The sequence below is a fragment of the Microtus pennsylvanicus genome, chromosome 5 (assembly GCF_037038515.1).
Source record: "Microtus pennsylvanicus isolate mMicPen1 chromosome 5, mMicPen1.hap1, whole genome shotgun sequence".
Lineage (NCBI taxonomy): Eukaryota > Metazoa > Chordata > Mammalia > Rodentia > Cricetidae > Microtus > Microtus pennsylvanicus.
In genome coordinates, this window is record NC_134583.1 from 122,108,030 (window position 1) to 122,126,909 (window position 18,880).

The 18,880-nt window shown below is 44.7% G+C and overlaps 1 long non-coding RNA gene across 1 annotated transcript; it reads left to right on the forward strand.

The window, feature by feature from the left end:
• Positions 1 to 157: 157 nt before the first annotated feature.
• LOC142851199 (uncharacterized) lies at positions 158 to 5,273 on the forward strand. The gene is made up of 3 exons (XR_012910752.1): positions 158 to 507; positions 4,269 to 4,337; positions 5,092 to 5,273. It is a non-coding gene; the product is annotated as an uncharacterized LOC142851199 (long non-coding RNA).
• The last annotated feature ends 13,607 nt before the right edge of the window (positions 5,274 to 18,880 follow it).

Sequence of the window (18,880 nt, forward strand, 5' to 3'; positions counted from 1 at the left end):
AGGCGGGACAAGTCTCTATTACCCAATTCAAGAAGAGAATCTTATCGGAGGCTCGTGTGATGCAACCAGTGCGATTTACACCGGTGGAGGTGTGGGCGGGGACAAGGATGATTGGCATAGCCTGCTCCAATCGCTGAGGCTTTTATTCCTTAGGGTGATGAGGATGTTGCGGACGGCTGGTGTCCCCAGAGGACACACTCCTTGACCTTATGGGGCCTGGAGACCTGGGGCGGTGGCCGCCCGTGGGAATTGCAGAGGACAGATGTTCCTGTACCCGCTGAGCAGGTGGTTGTCCCTGCCAGGCCCTGGCAGTGCGCACGTTCCCGAGCTGTCCAGGCCCGACTGACAGCCAAGTCCCCGGCATTTGTGCGCAGAACTCGAGTGGTCCACCTGGACACGCTGTACCCGCGCGCGGGTGACCTTGACCATCTCCACGCAGTGTTTTCCCGGAAAGAACCCTGGGAGCGCGGTCTGCCCTGATCGCTGGCAGGGGAGACCCTGCAGAGAGTAAGGGATGAGCGCTTTCTAGCTTGAGCAATTTTACTCCCCGGTAACTTGGGCGGGGGGGGGGGGGCTAGTCCTCAAGGACCGTCAGGCAGCTGACGAGGCCTCCTTTGTAGCGTTCCTCCCACGTGTGCTGTCATCGACTGGCTGATACCCAAACTGCTGCTTCTTTTTGTCAGGCCGCTCCTTCCCCTGAGACTATTTCTGTCCAGATCCTTTCTCCACCTGTTGACCTTGAAGATTCACATCTGTCAGCCCTCCGTAAAACCTCTTCTTAACCCTCCGTCTGGTTAGAAATCTCTTTCGTATGCGTCTGGGGTTTGGTGGCCGACATTACAATTCTAGAAAATGTCCTGTTGAGTAGAACCTCGCTCTGGAGCCAGGGAAGTTAGGTTCGGAGCTGGCTGCCACTTACTAACTTGGGCAGGCCTGTTCCTGCTCTGTAGAGTGGAGATAATAGTGTTTTCCTCGGGGTTGTCGTGGGGATTATGTGTTAATACATATAAAGCGTTTAGTTGCATACAGTAAGTGCTCTCTAAATACTAGCTTTGTTACTGCACCTCATCCGCACCCCCCTGGCAATGATACGCCCGCTTTGCCTGGGACCTGGCAAACCTCCCTCCGTTTCTCATACTAAATATCCAACAAATGCTGGAAGGAGCCAGTTCCTTGTTATTTCGTGAGAAAACAGTATCGTGGCTTCCTTAGGAGTACATGTTGAATCTTCACACGAGTCTTCCAGTCAGGATGAACATAAGCCTCTGAACTCAGCAGCACCTGCTACTTTTTTTTTTTTTTTGTCTTTTGCTTTTTAAAAACATCGCCCCACACACACACACACTTTTTAACGTGACTTCCCACAGCGTTTCCCTGTTTCCCTCTGACCATCACAAGCTAACACAAAAGGTCCAACAGCCTTCTGGTGCTTTTAGAGCTTCCAAAGATCAGTCTGAGTGCAGCCGTGGGAAGGGGTGTTCCTGCAACCTGGCTGTCCTAGTGTGATCTCCACAGCAGCAGCCAACAATGTCACGGTCACTCTCTGCGTCATTCCCGGGGAGAAAAGCAACCTTAGGTTACCCAAACACTGTCAGTGTGGCTAGGATCAAGTAAATACGTGTGTGTGTGTGTGTGTGTGTGTGTGTGTGTGTGTGTGTGTGTGTGTGTGTTCTGTTAGGCACAAAGCACAGGTGTGCACAGGTGTGGGGGCCACAGGCGAATGTCCGCTGTCTTCCTCCCTTGCTCTCCATCCTGTTATCTGAGACAGGGTCTCTCACGGAACTCAGAACTCAGAAATTCTGCTAGATTGTATGGGCAATGAGCTCAGAGACTTGCCTGTCTCCACTCCCCAGCATGGGAGTTATAAGCATGGTATCACACTTGGATTGTTCATGGGGGCTGGGGATCCAAACTCAGGTCCTCCTTACACAGCAAGCACGTTTACCAACAGAGTCATCTCCCCAGAGATGATGGTCCAAAGGACTCCACAGTCAAACCTGTGATAGCGAACTGGATAGTTTTATGTCAGCTTAATACAAGCTAAAGTCATCTGAGAGGAGAGAACCTCAGTTAAGAAAAAGCCTCCTTAAGAGCAGGCTGTAGGCAAGCCTGAAGGGTATTTTCTTAATCAGAGATTGATGAGGGAGGGCCTAGCCCGTGTGGGTGGGGCCACCCCTGGGCTGGTGGTCCTGGGTACTGGGTAAGCTGAGCAAGCCAGTGAGCAGCTCCCTTCCATGGCCTCTGCATCAACTCCTGCCTCCAGGTTCCTCCCTGCCTGAGTTCCTGTCGTGACTTCCTTCAGTGATGGACAATATAGAAGTATAAGCCAAGGAAACCCTCTCCTTCCCTATTTGATTTTGGTAGTGGTGTTTCATCATAGCAATAGTAGGCCTAACTAAGACAGATAGTGTTTTTATTTCCTGTCCCATTACACCTGAACCAGGGGGTTGGAAAGATAAGGAAGCCTGTGCTACATAGGATTCAAATGTTCTTTTTTTTTTTAATCCCTCAGTCATGTGAGCCTTAGAGATTGTGTTCAGTCTTCTCTTCTGTCTTGAGTCTTGTAAGCAACCTCCTAAATAAAATACCAAACTTGAAATAAACAAAATGCCTTCCCGGTCATTGCTAATTTTAACACTTTGACTTAGAATTGACTCAACACTGCCTCCTTGCTGAAGAGATAATTCAAGCAAAAGGCTTATGAAGAGAAGAGCCAGGCATTCAAGTAAGACAGCCAGCAGAGTGGCAGGGAGAGGGGAGCTGAGGTCAGAAGAGAGAGGCTGGGAGTTCCAGTGCCTCCTGGCCAAGTTTCTAAAACTGTTCAAGGGAGTCCTTCTGGCTCCCACCCCGACCCCAATCTCTTTTCTTAAAGGAAAAAAAAATGTAAAAAAGGAAATGGGAAGCCACACAGCAACAGCTATATCAAGAATGAATTCCTTTAGAATATATTCTTCTGGAAATCTGAAGCCTCTAGGGCCAACAATACTGTCCCAGAACACAAGCAGCAGAACATCAGCGGCAACTGCCCGGACCTTTAAACTAATCCACCCCTGCTCCTTTTCCTCAGTCTTCACCCGGAGCACCCAGGGTGTCTAAACTTAGGAACATGCCGGGGGATAGAGGTTTAGCGCCCTTTGCACGGGAGCACAAAAGGCTTTGGGGTGGTTATATTTGGGTGTATGTACGCTGCCGCGAAGGGGAGGATATCATTTACATGTTGAGCTTGTGCTGAACACATTTTCTTTCAAAACGAAAGATGTTAGAGAAGACACCTTCAAGAGTCCCTGTGTGGCCAAATGGTGGGCTCAATAAACACCAAGCCTGCTAAGGGGTTGTGTCCTGGAATAGCAACTCTCTTGCTAAAGAGAGCAGCCAGTTTTTAGCTTCTCCCAGACTAACTAGGTCATGTGCCTGGGAGATCCTTGGGAAAGCTTAACTCTGTGCTTATCCCCAGAGTCTCTTCCTTCTTCCAGCATAACCCCACCCCATCCCCAGCCACCTCAGGGTTTGTACCAAGCCAGGATACGCCTTACTGTGTCTTATCCCCCAGAAGGACATGTCCAGTGAGGCCTGGAACAGACGGGATCTGTACTTAGTTCCTGAACTGGATACTCACGTGTGCAGGTTTTATTTAAGGCTGCAAAGACCTTTGTGTTCTGAAGACACCAACAGGCCTGAGTGCCGGGAGTGCTATCATCACTGCCTGCTGTAATTACTCCCACGGAGCCATTTAGACATTGTTGCACTGTATAATTTTTTGTACTTAAGTATCATAGTACAATGGTTAAAAGCCTGACCTCTAGAAGTGGATTTCCTCTGAGTGGCTCATGTTCCTCACCTGCAATATGAAGATAATAATAGTTCTACCACAGAGTGAGGGTGGGGGTGCTGGGAAAATTAACTTATTTAATGCAACTGAAAAGTTTGGCATGAAAACTCTTTGAACTGTATTTCCCAGGAACTCAGCAGATGTTAGCAGGGCTTGCCTAGGGTTAAAAGATTCGTTGTCATCACTAATATCACAGACTCGTTGCTTTGAGAGTTATTTAGGCTTTTTATTGAATGATGAGCAGCTCAGGTGAAAATTATAGCTAAGCTTGGACTCAGAATGAGATCCCAGCTTTGCCTCTTACTAGTTGAGACAGTGAGTGACTTAATATTGTCTGAGTGTTACTATTCTTGTCTGTTACATTGTAGCAGATAGAAATGCGTGCGGCATAGTGGTAGGGTTATTATTATTGTCATAGAGATTGCACTTTCCTCCCTAGGCGGCTGGAAGGTACTGGTTGAGCTCTCTTTGAAGTCTGCCTGATCTGGCTTGATCTGGCTTCTTGCAGGTATGTACTCTGAGGTATTTTTTTAAATGGAAAAGAGGCCATGGGTGGTGATTCGCGCCCATTAACCCAGCACTTACAAGGCTGAAGGAGAATTTGAGGTGAGCCTTAGCTACTGAGTCTAAGAAGTTTTTGTAAAGATCTGTGATTGCTAACAAAATTAAAAAGAAACGAGATAATATAAATGAATTAAAACATAAGTATATTAATAATAGTCTTTTATATCTTTCTCTGCAAGAGAAAAAAAATTTTAGAAACCATCCCATAATTCTCTCAACATCTGGGGAAACCTTCATTTCCACTTAAGACAGAGGTTCTCAACTTTCTTAATACTACAACCTTTTAATACCTTTTAATACTTTTAATGTTGTTGGAGGTTACCTCATGTTGTGGTGACCCTCAACCATAAAATTATTTTCGTTGCTACTTCATAACTGTAATTTCGCTACTGTTATGGATTGTAATATAAACACCTGCCGTGCAGCTTCAAAGGGGTCTTGACCCACATGTTGAGAACCACTGACTTAAAACAACAACAAAAGTCACAAAGTATATTGCCTTAGCAAAAAAAAAAAGAAAAAAAGAAAAGAAAAAAAAGAAAATCACTTCAAACTGAGAGAAGAATGGGAAGGCCATAGGCCTTAAAATCAGAATGCTCGCCTCACAGTATCCTGTTTCTACCTAGATGTGTCTGTAGACACAGTGACGTATGTCTAATGTAATGCCTGCTCTTTTGAAGATTTCTTTTTATTTACAGTGTTTTCGTGAATGTATGCTATGCGCGTGCATATGCTCAAAGAGGCCAGAAGAGGGCATCAGACACCTTGGAGCTGGAGTTACAGGCAGCCTGGTTGGAGTCTTTGGAGCGGGTTACAGGCCAGGCTGGAAAAGAGTTCTCCTGAAGATCAGGAAAGGGCCTGACAGCTGAGTGCTCTCCAGCTCCAGTCCCTTACATTTTGTCTCAACACGGTGTCTCTTAACTCCTAAAGCAGTGTTTTAAGACAGGGCTTGCTCAAAGCCTGCAGAGACGTATTTCTAACATTTCAACAGTAGAGGGCAGCACTGCCCTTTTTTGGAAAATATTGAGGGGCCAACCACCAATTGCGATTTTTGTTTTTAATTTTACTTTATCCGTACATGTTCTTTTAAACTTTTATTTTCCTTATTGAGTATGTGATTTTATAGAAATAATTTAGTATTTTCTATTGCTTAGTACGGGAAGACCGAGTGATTGGTGAAAAACAGGCAGTTTCAGGTGTCTTGCCCAGGTTCTGTCTGACAAAGGTAAACGGTGGCTTGACCTTAGGTAACCAGATAGCGTTATGTATGAACAAAGTAAATGCTTCTGAACTTTCTAGATAGAAGTCCTTCTGAAGCAGGATGTGGTTTTGTTTTTAAGTGGGTGTAAATCATATGGTCATAACCCTGATGATGGCTTCTACATTCTTCCTCACTGATTTCATTCTGCTGAGTCAGTGCCCATTTCTGGCACACGTTGGACAGATCAGGGCAATCACTGGCGGAACACAGGTATTGTGACTTTAAGGAAAGATGCTCCTCAGGTGGGGGAGGAACTTTGCTGAAGCTGCAGTTGACTGAAAGTGTGCAGAAACAGCCCCTGAGTTAGTCTTGTATGCTAACCCCATTCTATTACTATGACTTGAATTTCTCTCACCAATAAAAGGGAAAAAAACATCTGTGACTTTTGTACTAAATGTAAGTCTCAATCTTGTTGTCTAGAACGCATGGGGAGGGAATAATCCTAATTTTAGCAAATACATAACCAAAGTATTCTTAGCATATTTGGGTTCTGCCCTGACCCTGAAAAGATTTTTGGCAGCAAGTCTTCAATTCCAACTTAAACAAACCTTCCGAGGAGTTAGTGGCAGCAGACACTAAGTCTGGGCCAGACTCTGCCTGGTGAACTGAGTGAATTACAATCTCCGAGCCTCTGTTTCCTCCGCTCTCAAGTAGAGATGCCTCTAGATTTATTAGGAGGGCCAACTTAGAAAATGCACATGAAGCCAGGCAATGGTGGCACACACCTTTAATATCAGCACTTGAGAGGAAGAGGCAGGAGCATTTCTGTGAGTTTGAGGCCAGCCTGGTCTACAAAGTGACTTCCACAACAGCCAGGGTTACACAACACAGTGAAACCCTGTCTCAAAAAAAATTTTTTTTTAAAGAAAGAAAGAGGGAGAGAGGGAGGAAGGAAGGGGGAGGGAGAGAGAGAGAATATGAAAATGCTTTCAAAGATTGGAGAGATGGCTCAGTGATTATGCACTGACTATTCTTCCTGACGACCCTGGTTCAGTTCCCAGCACCATGTGGCAGGGAACAACCGTCTGTAATCCAGTCCCAGGGGATCCAATGCTTTCTTCTGGACTCTGTGGGCACTAGGCACACAGAAATGCATTCAGACAAAACACATGAAAAGAAATTAATGAATAATTTTTAATTTGATTTAAAAGCCATTTAGGATATCTAACAAGCATTTCTATCGTTGTAGCACAAATAACTGCTCTGAAGGCAGGAGACTTTCTGTGTTTTCTGTCTTGTGTCTTTGCATTGCCTGGGGTTGTTAGCTAATTGTCATGCCTACTTAACTATCTCCCTTACGCAATTGCTAGTTTCTTGAGACTCAAAGCCATCAGACCTAACTCTTTGCACTTTCCATGACAGAAAAGTATTTGGTCCATAATTAGAGCATAAATGTTTGTTGATTGATTAAAGACAAGCTGCAATAGAAAATTAAAATTAGCTCGTTTACTGTGGTTAAAAAAAAAGCATGTATGGGGGCTGGAGAGATGGCTCAGTGGTTAAGAGCATTGCCTGCTCTTCCAAAGGTCCTGAGTTCAATTCCCGGCAACCACATGGTGGCTCACAACCATCTGTAATGAGGTCTGGTGCCCTCTTCTGGCCTGCAGGCATACACACAGACAGAATATTGTATACATAATAAATAAATAAATAAATATTTAAAAAAAAAAAAAAGCATGTAGCGTACTATTTACGATCTTGACCATTTTAAGACACTAGGCAGTATATTAGTCGTGTTCATATCGCTGTGTGCCGGATCTCTAGACCATCTCTTACAGAAAGAGCTCTTCATAACCCTCCCACATTCCTCATTCCTAGTCCCAAGAACCTTCTTCATTGATCAAGCACAACATGAAAAGAATATAGGAGTTTCGCGGGGAGGTGGGGGAGGTGTGGATGTGATCACCCAAAGACTTCCATCCTGCTTCTCGTCCTTTTGGTTTTGGTTCTCCTTCCCTCATGGAAAGGCTGTGCTAGTCTCTCAGAGCTGTGGATTAACCACAGGCCTGGGTAGAGGAGCCAAAGAAGGTGCCGCTAAAAAGCACTTTCAAGAACTGTTTCTGTTTAGTGCATAACTGAACACTTAGGAAAACGAGCAGGGTTTCACTCTCATCATTATTTGATTTTCAGGATAACTGAATACTGTTCCTTACTGAAAACAATATTTTTTCCCTTTTTTCACGTGCATGAGTGTTTTGCCTGTGTGTATGTATGCATACCATCTGTGTGCAGTGCCCTTGAAAACAAGGACAGGGTGTTGGATCCCCTGGAGTTACAAACAGTTGTAAATCATGATGTGGGTGCTGAGAACCAAGCCCAGGTCCTCTGCAAGAGGAGTAAGTACTCCTAACTACTGAGCAATCTCTCCAAATCTCCCCTCCAAAACAGACAATTGATCACAAATAAAAACAGCCAACAAACATCCCCAAATCACCCTCATTGTTAAATTGGAGTCATATCAATTTATCAGTGTTTACCCACCAGGCTGCTAAAAACGTAAATTATTGATTAGCATTGGGGAGAAACAGAATTGCCATTGCAGGTGGAGCCAGTGCTATTTCATAGACTCTAAGAAAGCATCTCTCAGCAAATCAGTCAGGTTAAGGTGTGCATGCCATTTCTCCTCTAAGAGTCGACCCCAGGGAAATGTAACAAGTCTGCAAAGACAGGTGGGCACCCAGACATTGTGCAGTGCAAAGCTACTTTAACAGACAACATAAGAAATAATGGCATTGTTTTTATAAACTCTCAAATCATACGTTTGTTGAAAACTAACAGATTTGAAAAGGATTTTAAAAGGATACAAATCAATAAAGAGCCTAGCAATGAAAATTGGGTTAGAAAAGAGGAAAAAGTGGAATGGTCCTGTCAAACATATAATACTTTCGAACCCAGAAGGTATCTCTCAGTAAAGTGAACAGCTGTGCTGTAGTTTGAGGCTGGTTTGGAAATATTAAAAGCCCTTACTGGCTGGTCCTGATGGCGCACTCCTTTAATCCCAGCGCTCTCGGGAGGCAGAGACAGCGAATCTCTGTGAGTTCAAGGCCAGCCTGGTCTACATAGTGAGACCCTGTTCAAAACCAAACAGCAAAGCCCTTGATAACAAAGTGATGATTTTTAAAAATATGAATCCTAGGAAAGGAAATGGCTCAGCAAGTAAAGACCTCACCAAGCCTGACCACCTAAGGCCAAGCCCCAAGGTCCACATGGGTGGAAGGAGAACACGGATTCCCATAAGCTGTCCTCCGTGTCCACGTCCATGCTGTGGCATGGGGATGCATGAGTGTGTGTGCACGTGCACACACAAATCAATAAAGGAAAATAAGTATATCCCAAGATACTCCATCCTACCGTTTAGATGACTTCTGATATCTAGTAGCTAGTCAAGAAACTATAAAAATAAATGAGTATTGTTGTACTCTCAGAGTTCTTACAAGAGTTGGTGCCGATTCTCCAGTGACTAGTGGCTACCAAACACAAGTAAGCATTCGGTAGATAGCAGCAGTTCAGTATTTTCCCGGATCTATTGGTGCTTCTAACTGCCTCACCCATTGTAGGGCTTTGTTTATTTAACAACAGTTATACAGTGCTTACTGTCTTCCAGGTACTGGCTAAGTGCTTTACAAACACTAACTCATTCTAACTGTATAACAACTGAAGTAGGTGGTCTTATCCCATCTAACAGATGAGGTAATTAGGGCAAAAAGCAGTCAAGCGATTCATCCAAGTTGGCACAGCTAGCCAAAATACTAAGGATAAGAACACAGGCTGTCTGGTTCCAGAGTCCCCATTCCACTTTGCCAGGCTGCTTCCCACGTGAGAGAATTTATGGAAGGCATGAATTACGGGATTCTAAAACCATACTGTGCTTTTGTCAGAGGATCGTGGAATATTCTATGTTGTCATACCTGGAAATCATTCCCATAACCTCCCTTTGAGAGAGAGAATTGTAAACCTGTGTGGTAGTGGATGAGGGACCCCCACTTGTGGGTTTGAGCAAGGGTGGCTACTGCTGCTTTGTCGCTCTCTTGAAACAGGCTCTCACTGTGGAGCTCAGGCTGACCTCCAGCTCAGGTTCCTCCTGCCTCAGTCTCTCAAATGCTAAGATTACAAGCAAACACTACCACATCCGGATATTGTATTTACAAAGAAAGAAGAAGGTCCTGTTCCCATACACGACCACTGTGTTTGCTTTCTGATGTTACATTAATTTCAGTGACAACAGTTTCAGTTTCTGTACAGAAAAAAAAAAACCTGCTCTAAAAATGGAAGAAGCATGAGAATTATGTGAGTGTACAAACTATGCAGAAGTAAGGGGTGTGTGTGTGGGGGGGTGTACTCTGTGTGCTGTATGTCTGTGTACTGTATGTGTGTGTATTGTTTGCATTGTATATGTGTGTACTGTATGTATGTGTAGTGTGTTGTTGTATATGTGTGTTGCATATATGTATACCATATGTGTGTGGTGTGTGTGTGCTGTATATGTATGTACTGTATGTGTGTGTAGTGTGTGTGTGTTTGTGTGTGAGTAAATTTCCATGTAACTAAGACACAGGGGATATCACTTCATATATTATAATTTGTATTAGCAAAATGCAAATGTAACATGAGGGCCTGCTTGTCGGGGCTTCTGTCCTCCCACTAGGTCCCACAGCTGGCAGGCCCCAAAGAAAATCACACAGAGATCTCCATAAGTTATAAAACTGATTGGCCCATTATCTCAGGCTACTTATTAGTTCTTGTAGCTTATATACCCATTATTCTTATCTATGTTAGCCACATGGCTTGGTACCTTTCTCAGCCAGGCAGAATACATCTTGCCTCTCGGTGGTCTGGGAAGGAATGGGCTTTCTCCTTCCTAGCATTCTCCTGTTCTCATCGCCCTGCTCTGCCTCTACTTCCTGCCTGGTTGACCCACCTATAATTTCTACCTGGCCAATCAGCGTTTATTTAAAACATGATTGACAGAATACAGACAATTCTCCCGTACCATGCAAATATTTTTATCTGGTTAAGGAATACGAAGAAATAATGTACACCTTTCAAAGTTATAGAGGGAAATAGATAGGTGTTGTGGTGACATCTGTGATCCTAGCTTTCAGGAGATGGAGGCAGGAGAATCAGGAATTAAAAAGCACCCTTAGCTACAAAATGGTTCTAGACCATTCCAGGCCATGGAAAACCCTCTCTCAAAGATGATAGATGGATAGATAGATAGATAGATAGATAGATAGATAGATAGATAGATAGATAGATAGACAGACGATAGATATATGGATAGGTGGGTGGATGGATGGGCGGACATACAGACAGACCAACCAGAAAAGGAAGAAGAGAAGGAGGAAGGAAGGGGAGAGTGAAGGGAAAAGGAGAGCAAGAGAAGGAGGCTGGGTGAGGAAATGGCTTAGTCAGTAACAGTGTTTGCTGCTTAAGCCTCAAAATCTGAATCCAAATCCCCAACACACACGGAAAGAGCTGGGTGCTGTGGTGCGCTTTTGTAACCTAGCGCTGGTGGGATGGAGGCAGGTGGGTCCCTGAAGCTCGATGACCAGCCAGTCCAGATGAACTGGTGAGCTCGAGGTTCACGAAGAACCCTGTCAAAAACCAAGGCGGGGAGCGAACATCAACCTGCGGGCCTCCATACATGAGCGTGCCCTCATAAACACACAAAAGGAAAAGAGGAGGGAAAATATTTGTGTTGGTTACTTAAATTCTCCAGAGGATCCTAAAGGTAGTTCAAAGGAGAATTCATGACTGGCACTGCCCAGAGAGGTGAGATGGGCAAGAGAGCCAAGTGGGGCTGCAGAATCTTCTCTGGAAGATCATTGCAACCCAAAGAGTAGATGATGGCAGGGACAAGTCAAGGTCATAGCTGGGATCTCTGGTTTCCCAGGCGAGGGTCTGGCTGTGACTGGGCCAAGGAAGACTGGAGATGGATGCCAAAGGGTCCATAGGCTTCTAGCGGGACCCCAGAAAAGAAGGTTATAATCAGAGTCAGAATAGTCAAGAAAGCCCCAGCCAGCATCATAGATGGGTGGTATACGCATGGTATGGCAGTCATAGCTTGGAATGTTCTAGATGGTCTCCTGGGATATGCCTTTGTTTGGAGCATAGATTGTTGTGAATTAGCTCGAAATGGGAAATAACCAGGCCAGCTTAAGGATAACAATTATATTTTTAATTGTTATAATGGGAAAACTCATGCCACAAAAATGGGAAGCCCAACTTCCTCTGTCGGGCGGGGATCACCCAGCGAGAGCGCACACCTGGTCCCTTGTTCGTTTTTCTTTCTGGGCTCCAGGTAGCCACGCCTTAACTGGGTGCACAGAAGGCTGCCCCTTAGAAAGCCATGCTGCACGGATGTTAAATGAGACAGAATGAGGTGAACCTCAGGAAATATCCCCCCAGATATATAATAATCAAGCAAAACAAACCACAGTCATATAGAAATATGTTGAACATAATCTCCTTTCTAGAAAAAAAAAGTGTGTACGTACACAAGTAAGTGAAGGTTTAAACAGAACACTGAGGATGCTCAGTGAGTCGTCGACAGCGGTTGCCGCTGGGAATATGGAGCGGGGGGGGGGGGGGGGGGCGGGGGGGAGGTAAGGGACATTTTGATGTGTAAACTTCTAAATATTTTACAAGAACATCTTCACAAACTACTAGTGTACACCCATCCCAGAGCTGTTGGATCTCATACCATCCGTAGTCCTGGATAAAAAAATTATTTAAAGTAATTACTATTTTAGTGCTATAATATTAAATGCAGAAATGTATAGTGACTGGTATAGTGGGCTGATAAAAATAAACACATCTATGTTATCATTTCAAAGTAGACCTGCCAGGGTGTCTCCAACTTGCATCATTAAATCTGAAGCTGGCATGTTGACCAGGGGACAGCTGGAAGTGACTCACTCTCTGGCTCCTCCGGCTCTCCTCCCACACAAGGCTTGCATAGAGTCTGACCCTCTGCTTCTTTAGAGAACTCACCTGTTCAAGCAGCTCAACTCTAAGATATATCTATATCACACCTGGTAAATTCTCAGGGGACAGAAGGCCAGCTGCCTGCCTGAGTAGGTCTCCCCCATTGGGTAGGTGGGGATAGTGGATGGGTTTAGCTGAGCCGAAGTGGGAGAACCTTAGTAAAACAGCAAACCCTAGAAGTGCACAATGGGGGACTACTTAGGAGGCCACCTCCTCAGCTCTGAGAGAAGCCACTCCAACAGCAGTGAATCAAGTTAGAGCTGAGACAGGACAACAGAGAGAGGGGTTTTCAGCCCCTAGAGGGGCCCAGCGGACAGCTCATTAGAACCTGTCCTTCACCCTCGCCAGCTCTCCCTTTGTTTCAGGTTACAGAGCCTGACAGAGTTTGACAGGAAAACTGAGGTAATGACATCCCCTGAGGGAGGAGAGTCCTGCTCATCTACCTTTGACAGTTAAGAGTAGATGTCACCTATAAAACACTTCTCTCACCTGAAACAAGCACCCCAGGACATCCCTGTTACCTTCAAAGGACCCATTAGGAAGGTACCAGACCAAGACTCATCTACCACAATTCAGATTTCTTAAGGAATAAATTCATTTTTAAGCAGACAGTTCCTGGAAATAGAGCACTCGTTTTTGTTTTCCTCAGAACGGTGCTGATGCTGGCAGTGTCAAAGAACACAAAGAAGCAAGGCTTAGATTCCATAACTCTTTTCTCCATCAGCCCCTCTAGCTGGCCTTTGATGGTTGCTGGTCATTTAAGTGCTAAGAAATCAGGCCAAAGTTTCATGATGGGGAATCTGGGCCTTCACTTTTCTCACAATACACAGGAGTATAAAGAAACAAAAACACCCTGCACACTGTCACAGAAGCAGAACTAGCCAGCATCATCGCCAAGTCTTCTCTAGCTGTCCCTTTTTCTGATTCTAACATGCCTCAGAAATAATTTAAAATGCAGAGCCTGGTTTAGAAGGCAAGGGTGTAGGGCCCAGGAAATCGCACTGCAACATTAGCTAATTCTGTTTATTTGTTTTTGTTTTTAAAACAGGGTCTTATTGTAGCCCAGGCTGGCTTCAAACTCCCTGAGCAAGTTTTTGAATCTTGATTCTCCTGCCTCCACCTTCTGAGTGCTAGTATTATCAACTGCAAATATCACCACATCTGGTTTATGTAGTACTGAGGATCAAACACAGGGCTTTGTGTAGGCTGGGCAAGCATGCCACCAACATATATATATATCCCTAAGTGTTTCTGGAAACAGGTGATCCTAGGCCCTTCCAGGAGCACTTTTAACACCTTCTGGTGTAGTAGGAGGCTGCTTGTTCATTTCCCAGTTGCCCAGATTCCTGAAACAACCACATAGAAACTGTATTAATTAAATCATTATTTGGCCTATTAGCTCACTTCTTATTGGCTAGCATTTACATCTTAATTTAACCGTTTCCATTATTTTATATTTTACCATAAGGCTCATGGCCTACCCAGCAAGGTTTTTCCATGTCTGTCTCTGGTGGCAGCTCCATGGCTTCTCTCTGACTCCACCTCCTTTTTCCCAGCATTCAGTTTAGTTTTCCCGACTTACCTCTATTCTGCTCTGCATAGGCCCAAGACAGTTTCTTTATTAACCAATGGTATTCATAGCATACAAAGGGGAATCCCACATCACTCTGGGACCTGAGTGGTACCTTTGGCAAGGCTCTTAACAGCATTTGCAGCCACAATTGGTGAAAGTCCCTCTTCCTCTTGCCTGCTAAGCCTGGGAGTTGTCCTCATTTAAGAAGAGGCCAGTTAATCACTGGAAGGCAATCACGCTGAAGATGACAACAGTCCTGGAGATGGTAGCAGCAGCAGACGTGTCTCCCAGAAACTGCTGAGCCACCTCTGAGCATTCCCTCTGGGGGGCAACTTCCATGAACTCCCTGCTGAGTCCAGTACAGCTGTGTGGTTTTATCATGGTGGCTGCTGATTTTAAGCAATTTTTTAAAAGTAGCTCCCAGATTGTCAAACCTTGGTATGCATCAAAATTATGGAAGTGTGGTTAAATGGCACAGAGCCAGGCCCCAGCCCAGTGCCGCCTTGGGACAGGGGCTGCTTAATAGGTAGTTTACCAAGTGAAGGAATATTTCCTTGCACTGTGTGAATATGTGTCACTGTGAACAGGTCAATAAAGAAGCTGACTGGTCAGTAGCTAGATAGGTAGAGGTTAGGTGGGTCTTGCAGAAAAAGAGAGCGAGAAAGAAGAGGAGGAGTCTTGCAGAATTGGGGGACAGGTTGCAGAGAGAAGCAATATGACCTGCCATGGTGAAAGAAGGTACAGCCATGTGGCAGAGGGTAGATAAGAAATGTGGCTTAATTTAACATGTAAGAGTTAGCTAGTAACCAACCTGAGCTATCAGTCGGACATTTATAATCAATAGTAAGTCTCTAAATGGTTATTTAGGAGTGGCTGCTGAGACACAGAAACTCCACCTACACTAAGCCAGCAGGGAGGAAGAACTGCCACCTAAAACAAAAGCAAAAGACAGTACTGTCTTAACTGAGTATTTCACATACGCAGAAAACCAGTCTCCGTTCTCTCCCCTCCACTTCATATGCTCCTGCCACAACTGTCTTCTGTGTGTGCATGGGTGAAGACCATGGACTGGAGCTGTGAAGAGACACCATGGCCACAGCAACTCTGATCAAAGAAAACGTTTAATGGAATGGCTTATAGTTCAGAGGTTCAGTCCGTTATCATGCTGGCACACGGTGGTGTGCAGGCAGACATGGTGCTGGAGAGGTGGCTAAGAGTGTGATGTCTTGCACAGCCCACAGGAAGTGGTATGTCTCATTGGGGTGGCTTGAGCATATGTGAGACCTCAAAGCCCACATCCACAGTAGCAGACTTCCTTCAGCAAGACCACATCTACTCCAAGAAGGCCACACCTCTTAATAGTGCCACTCCCTTTGAAGGCCATTCTTTCAAACCACCACATAGGGTCTTACCTATGTAGCCCCGACTAACCTTGGTGGAACTTGGTGTGTAGACCAGCCTGCCCTCAAACTCATGAAGACCTCCTTCCCAAGTGCTGGGATTAAAGGCGTATGCCACCACACCCAGCTTAACAATACTATTTTCAAAGTCTGCCCACTGCATTGCAAATACAGAACATTATTAACACATCCAGTATCTGTTCTGTGACACTGGGCCTGCATTAAAGACTGTGTTCTAAATATACATGACAAACAGTAGCATGGCCTCTACCTTGGGGCCCCATAGTGCAGTGAGCAATCCTCCTAAATTATAAGCATATTGTTAGCTACAGAGGACACAGCCTAGACAAGAAGAACCAAGGGAGGCATCTCAGAGAAACTGAGGTCTAATCTGAGAGCTGGAGGTAGGTGTGGGTTAGCTAAGAGAACTGGTTAAAAAGAGTGGTGTTTACAAGGCATGAATTAAGAGAAGAGAGGAGAGAGAGAGAACATAAAACAAGTGAGAAAAAACAAACAGAAAACCCTCACAATTTTATGGTATGACTAAAGCAGAAAGGGAAAGGGATGAATGATGAACTTGGAATGACATCGAGTTCCGATTTTGAAAGACCCTATAAAGTATAAAAATTGCACAGGCAATCGATTTACTAAAGCAGTGGGCAAAGCATGTGTCGGCCTGATCTGAAGACAAGATGCATGTGTCATTGGAAGGAATGATGCATGTGTCATGGGAAGGAATGATGCATGTGTCATGGGAAGGAATGATGCATGTGTCATGGGAAGGAATGATGCATGTGTCATGGGAAGAAATGATGTATGTGTCATGGGAAGAAATGATGCATGTGTCATGGGAAGAAATGGTGTCTGACCCTGGGGAGATCACAAATCCAGAGAGAAGAGATGGGAGCCAGAGACAGCGGCCAAGAGAGATGGAAAGAGAAAGAGAAAACCAGACAAGACCATAGGAAACAAGGCAGGTGACATAAAGTTCCCTATCACGCAGGGAGTAAGTGAAAAACACAGAGTTTAGAATTCAAACTGTCTCTAATCTTGAACTCAGCATCTCAAATATAACTTTCCTTAGTATCTAAAATTATAGAAGATATAAAATATCTGTATTATTTCAGGAGTTCATTTACACAACAAAATATCTGTTGTGTAATTCTCAAGAGCATCCCTGAGTTCTGCTGAAGGAGCAAACTCCTGTCTTCTGGCCGCCTGGCCTCATCCTGGGAGGCAGCCATGGCTTCTGCGGAGCTGGACTTCATGCTTTCCTTGAGCGTGTCCCCTAGGGGATACAGCCCGTTAGCAGACACCTAGGATGTTTCCTCAGAAGTCCTCCATATGGCACCCAAGCATCTACACACATCCAGGAGTCACTCTGGATAGCCACAGTTCTCCAAGGAGCAACTAAATGTTAGTGGTCATCTTGTTTCCTATGCCAACACATATGTCTCCTTCAAAAGGCAGATTAATGAGTGCTTCTTCTGTTGCTTATTGTTTTATTAAAATGAACTATCCCTATTCTTAAATATGTAAGTGTATGTGGCTAGACAGATGAGATAGATGATGATGATAGATAGATAGATAGATAGATAGATAGATAGATAGATAGATAGATAGATAGATAGATAGATGTGAGATACAGAACATTCCGGAAGTGTATACAATTTTTAAAAGTGTTTAACTTCTCATTCTACCTTCCTTCCCACCCCACCCATTACTATGCCTTCACTCATTTCATTAGCCCTTCATCTTTAACTCTCTTGGGAGTGGGGTGCTGGAGTTTGAATCCAAGGCTTTGCACATCCCATGAAGCACTGACCACTGTATTACACTGAAGCCTGGAACTTGCTCCTTGAGCTGTGTGATGGCTCATCTTCTCATGCCAAGGGGGACAGCTTCCTCAGCTTTCCCCTTCCTGCCAACCAGTCTGTGGGGCAGAAAAGCCCTTGTTTTAACGATCTTGTTGAGTCTGGGTGAGTTGTTCCTGGGAGTCTTTGAACTCCTTTTGTTCTACAGAGAGTGAGGAGCCCAAAGGAATGTTGTTTAGCTAAATTTTAGACTTCAAATTTGCCAGGTTTGTCCTTCCCTTTCTATCCTTCCTCTTTGAGCTCGTTGGATGTTTCCCTCCCTGACTCTCCTAATCTTGCTGCTACTCACAGTAAGGGATGTTTGTTGTTTTAATGGACTCCTTACAGAGTCTAGGACTCTGGAGGATGTAGGTTCAACAAACAAACTATTGTCCTAATGTTACATTCTTACTCTAGAGGATTTAGGAGGCGCTGGATAAGGTCTCCTGTTATCTAGGAATCAGCTTAAAAACTTTAAGTCGTGTTTGAGTTGTGCTTTTCCATCCCCTCTAAAGAGCATTCTGCCTAGAGATTGGCTGACCATATTCAAACTGAAGCTATATCCTGTAGCCTCAAAGGGCTGATGCTCTACACAAATCTATTAAGGAGGCAAGAGTAGCATTAGGGAAGCAATTAGAGAACGCTTGGTTGGCTGCCCTGCTAGGAGCTACAAGCCCCTGGGAAATAGAGAGGGAAGCCCAGACTTACAGTAGCTTGGCCTCCAGCTCAGAAGTGGAGCCTGAGCTAGGGTTGATCATGATCTGAAAAGCTTAGGCGGAAGGTAGGAGACTCTTCAGGTCCCTGGCAACCAGGAGAGGATCCGTATCTTATTATCTGGCATTTTAAGTTTCTGTTTAGAGCCTGCCTAATGTAAATTTGATGAGTGCAGAGACCCTGTTGCATTTGTTCACTAATGAATGTCCAGGTCCTGGAGTAATGCCTCATTAATAGTTGATACCCAATGATGGGTGTGTGGGTAGGCAGGTAGTTGGGTGGACGGACAGACGGAGGGACGGACGGGCGGATGGATGGATAGTAGATAAATGAATAAACAAACAGCCATGTTAAAGTGCGTAGCAGTGGATCGGCTTGTGTCCCTCCTGTTGGTGAGATACCTCCGAAAGACCACTTGAGGCACAGCCAAGTGAACAAAGAAGATTAAAAACTTAAAAGAAGTAGAAAGAAACAGGTAAAAGGGATAAGAGAGCTGCCCATTGCAAAGCTGATCTGTATAAATTGCACCAGGGAATTAGTCTGAAATCAGCCAAAACACAAATAAGACAAAATTATTCTGCAAAGTCTTCAGAACTACATGCGTAGTCATCAGGCAACGGTGACAGAGGGAGAAAAGAGAAAAGAAAGAAGGAAGGAAAGAAAGGAAGGAAGGAAGTCTGAAGGGAAGGAGGAAGGAAG